A 9,817-nucleotide genomic window follows, 5' to 3' on the forward strand; every position below is an offset into this window, starting at 1 on the left:
GCAATAAATATATATATATAACGACCCAGGTATGGTGGGTAAAAACTAATAAAATCCCATAAATCTTTAAGGCTTCCCCATATCCCACGAACAAAGAAAACACGGGTACGATTCCCAACTGTACCCGGAAATTCTCGTAAAGTCGTATAAATTAACAGCGTGTCCCACACGCTAAAGGAATAAATAGGTTGTCAATGAGGCATTCCCAATGCCAAAACCAATGATCAAATAAATAAACAAGAAAATAATTCCATCGAAATCCCATTTCGAAAATCTTTCCAAACATCTCAAATCCACGAATAGGAATATAATAAAAATAGCATAATTCCGGAAATCACCTCGGAAATAATTCGTCGAAAATCAACATCAATTATAAATTCGAATCCGAGCATAACATCTTCATAACCAAAACTCACAACCGGTATAAATCATACTTGTTCATGAGAATTATTATTTAAAAGCAAATCCATAAGATCATTTGCAATCAACTTTATATGCTCGGAAAATAATATGTTGATAAAATAAAACATGCTTTAATAAATAAATGCATGCATCACTTATTTAAAACAAACGTCCACTCACAATGTACGGCTAAGCCTGCCGTCGATCCAAACCCTCCTCGAGGGAATCCTCCTCACGTCCTGTACAATATAACGTTCGTAACTTTAATTACCGGATGGAAAACTAAATTGGGATAATTAAAACCAACCCTAACATCAACTTTAATTGCCCAATTTCTCCCAATCTTCTTCAATAATATTATTCCTTTAATGTATGGCTCAAAGGCCAAACCGAGGAAATCTGATGGATGGATTCCTCGTAATTCGATTAACAATTTCACCATTCTTTGATTAACCATCAAAATTTATATTCAATTCAACTCCAAATCCATTTCCAAGCTACGATTAATAACCTAGACGTATAATTGATTAATTACATTTACAACAGGTCAAAATTCCCGGCCAAAACCCTGTCTCACGCGCCACCTACAGTGGCGGTGCGTGGGTTTCACGCGCCGGTGGCCAACCTCCACCTCCGGCCACCAAATTTCAGATACAACACCTACTCAACACACTGATTCAACTTCATAACTACAACAATTCCAAATAACAACTAGAAACAGTCGAAATCAATCCAAGAACACAAACCCAGAAAATTTCAAGAACCCTAATTCGATCCGGCCTCTACACTTCAAATCGCGTTACAAGACCATAGGGGAAATGATCAGTGGTAAAAACCAAACCTTCGACGAAGAAATGGGGACCGGAGGTGGCCGAAATCGCCGGGAATCGGCAAAAGTCCCAAACTGCAGCCGGAGTGGTTTAGGCTTCGATCCGTGGTTTTCCGGCCAAATCGTGGAAAACCAAGGCTGCTGGGGTGCTCGGAGGGAGGAGGCGCTCCTCTGGTGACCGGTGGCACGCCCTGTGGTGGCCGGAATCGCCGAAAATCGGAGGGGGAAGGAGGAGGCCGAACCGGAGAAGAGAGAGCTCGGGGGGAGAGGAGAGAGAAAGAGCTGGGGTGGTTTCCGGAAATGGAAACCTACCCGGGTAACTTTCCATTTTTATCAAAAGTTACCATGAACAGTAACTTTACAATTTTGGTCATAACTCTCACATACGAAGTCCGATTTTTACGTACCACATATGCACGCGCTCGGTTTAACGTCCCCTACAACTTTCATGAAGAACATTTTCTCAAATTTTTGACCCGAACAAAAAGTCAACTTTTAGGGCCACTAAAAGTACTAAACCGAAAGTAAACGTCGTTTACCGTCCAAATGACTAGTAAACACGTGGATTTAGGTTCGGGACGTTACAATCTCCCCTCCTTATAATAATTTTGTCCTCGAAATTTCATATTGTTAAAATAGAGGTAGCACACATGTACTAATCTGCAATGCAACATCCTCAACGAAGGTAGTACTCAGATCATAACAAAGTGGGGATGATATCGCACGATCGATATGCAAGTCTGCTCAACTCATGTAGAAACTAACTTTAGATCTAGTCCAAGAGGCGGCCAAATAAAATAAGGGAATCGACATATAAAAAGGAACAGTCCTCAAGTAGAAATATGACCAGTCACTGTAATCTTGAATACTGCATAAGGAATAATCGTCTCGCCCGTCAAGAAAACCAAGATGTGGAAATAACGATATAACCCACAACCAGAATGAACTTCTTTTCATAGTCTCCCAAAAGACTAATCAAAACAATATCTCATCCAATGTTTCCAAAACCTTGAAGCTTGTCGACTTATCCTTGGTCAATTTTTTTCTCTTACAATCACAAGTCAACTACTTTGACAACCCCAAAGATTTTCCTATAATTCCAACTACTCAAGCAAATCAAAACATGCTTATAGTTCAGATAGCACGAGGTATTGACGTCACAAGCCATTCGGTCGAAATAGTAGCATTCGTAACCTCTTCAAATACGTCACACAGTGAAGATCCACCCCGTTCTCCAATAATATTGTGATAATATATCAATTCCATACTTAATACATTTCCCTTCGTACGTGCGTTCATGGGGGTAACCCAACCGCTACTAATATGCCACAAAATAATCACTGTTAACCAACAAGTCCAAAACAACACTTCCTCTTTTGCCTGTTGTGCACAGATTATTGATCAAATATCATTCACATAAAGATCCCACAATTGTCAAATATAACAAAGGTAGCTCCGAACAACCTATAAGTTCTTAATCATGTAGTTATGGGGCCACTACACTTCTGCTGCGTTACACTGATATCTGACTAAAAATCATTGGTCCAGCCTTGAAATTATGTTCCAAGTCGACTACGAAAACTCAATTGATAGTTGCCCTGCTGGCCACACCTATAGTATCTCAAACTGGTTAACTAACATTGTCTCTTGAAAACTTCTTATAAAAATAATGTGGTGGAAAACTTTTCTGACTCAATGTGTTTCAAGGAATCTACTAATTACCAACGTCCCCAATCAAAACTGCTAAAATTCCTCACATGATAGTACTTACGGTACGCAACGAGTACCCAGTCGTTCGAAACTCGGTGCAAAGCAAAAACCATTACTACTCACTCTACTCCAGCCCAAAAACTCAAATCCAGGAGGAGATGCATCACTAAAATTGTTCTTAACAAAGGCTACACTTCTTTAATAATCATAAGTCAGAAATCTGGTTAAATTCATGTCGTTCTCGCTGTCCTCTAATGCCACAATTGATAATTCTACTTCATATACCAATGTAATTCTCACAACCAAAACACCACAATCTGTATTATAAAATACTTGACTGGAATTCTGATCAAACTCAAATAAAATAGCATCCTTTAGTTACTCAACAGTTTTAAAGTATAGATATGCCCTCAAGCATTACCAAAAAGTCTTATCCACTCCTAAGCAACAATTTGCAAAAACTCTTTTGCTCAAAACAACCAGGAGAGAGTCGAATAAGAGCCCAAATAGAAAAGCTCAAAGTCACTTAATTAAACAAATAACACTTTGCGTACCATAGAAACAGAGTCTACTTCCCAAGACAGGAAAACAAGATATCGAAGAGGTTCATTGTCTGATGTTACAAGAATCACTAGAAATAAGTTATGTAAAACAACGGTGAACTTGCAAGTACTAGAATATAGCCAACTCCTTTTATTTAACTTAAGGCCAAAACTGATAAACAACAATTGTCCTTACCGAAAAGAGGATAAGATAACCACGAATCCACTCCTCAATCGACGCTTAACTTATAAAATTTCAGCTACAACAAGAATTCCTATGACTTCCCTGTGCTAACCAAATTTGCACCAAAAACTTTCCAAATCTTCTCACCAAGAATTATTCCAATAACATAACTCAATCATAGTAGCTCAACAATTAGTACTTAAATATCTATTGAACCCTTGATAGAACATAAGCCCAATCAATTTATTTCAACTCAACTCCTACTTCCTGTTCAAGTTGTCTTAACTTAAGATAAGTGGTGACCGGATTTCACTCATACCAACAACTTCCTATACATTTCCAATTAAAGGTCACCAGGGTGGCAAAGTTCGCTCAATTCCTCCAAAGAAATCCATTACACATAATTGCTTCAAGCAATAATCAATCCCCCAAGGTAGCTAACACAATTCACAAGATCTTTCCTTTATATAAATCATAGGACACCCGTCCAACATCTTGTAGCACACCAAGCGATATCCGGATCCGAACGTGGTCCCACCACAATAATGATCCAATTTCCTCAAAGTAATCATCACTGAAGTACATCACTTAAAAGCATGCTACAATACCTTCCACCCAAAATAACAAGGTCCAGATCAAACCTTGACTTAAAATATTTCCGGAGCTAACTGAAAACTTATTTCCTTAAAGTTATTCCACCATCCACTAATATCATATCACAACCCATTCGTCCGGCAAACTTCCACTAAGAGTTTATCACAATTCAACCTTCAAGGCTCTGAGATTCAAAACTCGAATCAGATTCCGTATCACAAAGTAATTCCGTTTGAACTTCTAAGAACACCCAACTATATCACTATCACTATTCCCCAAATTTACGTACAACCGTTTCACTCATAAATGAATAAACAAAAGAATCCATTTGCATAATACCACATACGAAGAGTTGATTCCAACTCTCCCAATTATTTACCGACCAAAGTCGTAACTCTATTATAAAACCTTAAGCATTCTTCCAATTCTTGCACTTCAAGCACATAACTGCAAAAGCCCATTCTTGTTAATCTCCCTACTCGCTACCATACAAGACTCAGATAGACAAAACTGTAAGTCATGGTATCAAAAAATCAATCTCTTTTATTTCGAGCAAAACTATGCTCATACACCTTGGCTAGGTCAACGACCCAAAATGACAATTTCTAAAAATCTCGTCCTACTTATATCTCTCAATTACTATCATCACTTCTCACTTGCCATCATCAGTGACCAAAGTCACTTGAAAACAAAGACTCTAGCCATAACAACCCAGAATAATTATTCAATTTTCTCTGTAAATGGGTTCCAACACTGAGGTTCCCAAAGAACCACCAAAAACTTCCAATAATATTTCAAATGTTACTTAACAACCAATCACATCACAAAACACCTTTCCCGAAACTTGGTTCAAAGTCAAAACCACCATTATTACCAAGTCCATTTCCACCCACAATCCTGATTTCCGAAGCAATCATATCATCTAGAGACAGCCCAAAGCTATTGTCGCTCGTCTCAGACACTCAAACACAACTCGAACTCTGGTTTCCGCACCTTAATCCCTGCCCCAACAAACTTGTTGGCATCAAGGAAAAGACAAGCACAGCATTTTCCTCGAATCACATTTCGTAGCACAACTCGAAACTGTAGAGTAGTTTTACTCTACCATCACCAGGGATAGGCACAAGATAGTTAACCAATCGAATACGCAAAGAAAGTCCTAGGAGGTCGGCGTACAAGAGGCATAGCACCAGAAGAAAACCAACTGACTTTGTACCTTACACACTTGATGAATACCACAGCACCGAAGAGTACACGATGGGGAACCGCTGCAGTCGGGCCATCACTCGAGAGGTACTGGGCAACACCAAGTATATAAGGTAACAGAATAGAAACGAGTCTACAGAACCTAACAACCTAATGCTCTGATACCAAATTGACAAGACCCGCCCCGAATTTCACCCTGAAACCCGAGGTGGCCCTGTGGGGCCCACCTTAGGGATAACTCTACCAAAAATTCGGCAGAGTCACCTCTAAAATGGACTACCCGAAAACCTGTAAAACACACAAAACTCAAATATACAAATCCCAAAGGTTATGCAGAGCAATACTACTATACACAGGGATATAACAGAGGAGTAAAGGATCAAGTGATCCTACACTGCGGAAGTAGTGACAACTATGCCTCAAATGTCATGTACGCCCGACCTCCACTAATTCGCCTGCAAACTGGGCATTAGAAACCGAAAGGCCCAGGGGAAAGTAGACGAAAAACGTTAGCGTGAGTGGACAAAAATAAACAATTTAAAGGAAAAAGGATTTCATACTTTCCCACGTTTATTCTCTTTAATAACCGATGCATGCAACAATTAGAAAAATACATTTAGCTTTAAATCCCAGAATTCCAAAACGATAAATTGACTAGCCTCGCTAGTCACCACATTCGAAAACTATATCGTAAAACCGAAATCTCATTTCTCAAGAAAATAAGACCAGCCCCGCTGGATACAGTGAAAAATCGGACTAGCCCCGCTAGTCAAGCAACAATAAAATAGGGGGAAGAAATTTCACCATACGAAATAAGGGAGCCTCTTAGGCTCGGGTCGGAGTGTCCCACACTCTGGAGCATCCCATGCTCTGCTCTTACTCGCCCACAAACACATAGTAAGTGGGGAGGAGTTCTAATAGGCTAGCTAGCAATAAATATATATATATAACGACCCAGGTATGGTGGGTAAAAACTAATAAAATCCCATAAATCTTTAAGGCTTCCCCATATCCCACGAACAAAGAAAACACGGGTACGATTCCCAACTGTACCCGGAAATTCTCGTAAAGTCGTATAAATTAACAGCGTGTCCCACACGCTAAAGGAATAAATAGGTTGTCAATGAGGCATTCCCAATGCCAAAACCAATGATCAAATAAATAAACAAGAAAATAATTCCATCGAAATCCCATTTCGAAAATCTTTCCAAACATCTCAAATCCACGAATAGGAATATAATAAAAATAGCATAATTCCGGAAATCACCTCGGAAATAATTCGTCGAAAATCAACATCAATTATAAATTCGAATCCGAGCATAACATCTTCATAACCAAAACTCACAACCGGTATAAATCATACTTGTTCATGAGAATTATTATTTAAAAGCAAATCCATAAGATCATTTGCAATCAACTTTATATGCTCGGAAAATAATATGTTGATAAAATAAAACATGCTTTAATAAATAAATGCATGCATCACTTATTTAAAACAAACGTCCACTCACAATGTACGGCTAAGCCTGCCGTCGATCCAAACCCTCCTCGAGGGAATCCTCCTCACGTCCTGTACAATATAACGTTCGTAACTTTAATTACCGGATGGAAAACTAAATTGGGATAATTAAAACCAACCCTAACATCAACTTTAATTGCCCAATTTCTCCCAATCTTCTTCAATAATATTATTCCTTTAATGTATGGCTCAAAGGCCAAACCGAGGAAATCCGATGGATGGATTCCTCGTAATTCGATTAACAATTTCACCATTCTTTGATTAACCATCAAAATTTATATTCAATTCAACTCCAAATCCATTTCCAAGCTACGATTAATAACCTAGACGTATAATTGATTAATTACATTTACAACAGGTCAAAATTCCCGGCCAAAACCCTGTCTCACGCGCCACCTACAGTGGCGGTGCGTGGGTTTCACGCGCCGGTGGCCAACCTCCACCTCCGACCACCAAATTTCAGATACAACACCTACTCAACACACTGATTCAACTTCATAACTACAACAATTCCAAATAACAACTAGAAACAGTCGAAATCAATCCAAGAACACAAACCCATAAAATTTCAAGAACCCTAATTCGATCCGGCCTCTACACTTCAAATCGCGTTACAAGACCATAGGGGAAATGATCAGTGGTAAAAACCAAACCTTCGACGAAGAAATGGGGACCGGAGGTGGCCGAAATCGCCGGGAATCGGCAAAAGTCCCAAACTGCAGCCGGAGTGGTTTAGGCTTCGATCCGTGGTTTTCCGGCCAAATCGTGGAAAACCAAGGCTGCTGGGGTGCTCGGAGGGAGGAGGCGCTCCTCTGGTGACCGGTGGCACGCCCTGTGGTGGCCGGAATCGCCGGAAATCGGAGGGGGAAGGAGGAGGCCGAACCGGAGAAGAGAGAGCTCGGGGGGAGAGGAGAGAGAAAGAGCTGGGGTGGTTTCCGGAAATGGAAACCTACCCGGGTAACTTTCCATTTTTATCAAAAGTTACCATGAACAGTAACTTTACAATTTTGGTCATAACTCTCACATACGAAGTCCGATTTTTACGTACCACATATGCACGCGCTCGGTTTAACGTCCCCTACAACTTTCATGAAGAACATTTTCTCAAATTTTTTACCCGAACAAAAAGTCAACTTTTAGGGCCACTAAAAGTACTAAACCGAAAGTAAACGTGAAAGTAAAGGTCGTTTACCGTCCAAATGACTAGTAAACACGTGGATTTAGGTTCGGGACGTTACATGTTGTCTGAGCATGGAAGCAAATTGCACAGCGTGGCAAAATTAATTTAACTCAAATGAAACGAGTCACAAGCGGCAAATTTTCCCTCTCAGCCTGTTTTGTAATCATATACTCATACAACGGTCCGTTAATTTTCTGTTGTTGGAGAAACTTGAAGTCTCCCACTAAAGTGCTAAACAACTTATGTAGTCTTTATAGAAATCAATACTCTCGATCAAGGTTCACTCCACCTTTCTTATGCCACCTCTTGTTTGTATTCTTCTTCTACTATCTTTCTTCCATTCCTAATATCCCTCTTTCTGTCCCCCTCTCTCTCTCTCTCTCTCTCCAAATCTCCCCCAAATTTTCGATCTTTGGCCCTAAAGCTTCGACCTATCTTGAATCAACATGGATCTGGCCCCGAAAGAACTTCAATTTCTCTAAATCCCATACATTCTCCGAGAATCGACCTCTCCCCCAAACAGTCCCCAAGACCTTCTACCTCATAACCCTAACCCCCAATCCTAACCTATTCTCTCTGAAGGTAGTGTTCAGTTGGAGGTTTTTCCCTGGAGGTTTAGCAATGGCGTATTCGATATCATCAATCTGCAATCTATGGTTTCTCGACACACTCACTCTCTCTCTCTCTCTCTCTCTCTCTCTCTCTCTCTCTCTCTCTCTCTCTCTCTCTCGTGAAACCTTTCTCTCAATCTTCCATCTGGTTCACTTCACTTTCTTCCCTGATATACTGACCCAAATCCCCACATCTCCTCCACCTGGGTTCACTCATGTTTTACTTTACCGATGGATTCTGATTCTCTGAACACCTCATCGTTCTATCCAATAGGGAATGAATCCCTTTTTTTTTCCCTTTCTATTGAAGCTGATTGAATTCCAGGTATCGATTAGCAATGGCGGTGAGGCACGGGCTCCACCGAAACAGAGCCGCCAGATCTCATTCCCTACTGTGGTATTTATATTCGTCTTGTTGTTTGGTTGATTTTCTTGGTCGGCCATGGCCTCTACAGCACCGGTTGGTCCTTGGCACCCTTTCAATTTATTTACTTTGAGAACAGTGTGTGTGTGTGTGTGCATAGTTAAATGATTCTGTGGAATTTAGGTTTGCAGATCTCAATTAGGTTTTGCTTTGGCTTTGCAGTTGGGGGAAAAATTACCTTGCTTGCTTGCAATTGCTCTCTTCTTTGCTTTAGAGAAGCAGAAAGAGTGAAAATTGAACGTCCTCTTGTCAAGATTATCTGAAAATCAGAAAGAGTGTATATCTTTTTCTTGAACAGACATTCATCAAGTTAAAAGTATGTATCTTTGAGTTCAATTCACAAAGTCAACGTACTTCTTTAACCAAATTTGATCACTTTAGCTATTACACAGTTAGGCTACTTTAAGGGCATCTTCCAGTTTTACTTATCACTGCTATGGTGTGTTTAACTTGGACCTTGTTTCAAATATGTTTAAATGGTTTCGATCCTATTTTGTTCATGTAAACCAGAATGTGTGTCCAGCACATCATTTGGAGTTAGGCCGAAGATCCAAATTGAGATTGTATACCACTTGCCTGCGTTGGTAGTGTATATGCTTATTATGGAAATGCCCAT

This window comes from Rosa chinensis, chromosome 3, assembly GCF_002994745.2.
Source record: "Rosa chinensis cultivar Old Blush chromosome 3, RchiOBHm-V2, whole genome shotgun sequence".
Lineage (NCBI taxonomy): Eukaryota > Viridiplantae > Streptophyta > Magnoliopsida > Rosales > Rosaceae > Rosa > Rosa chinensis.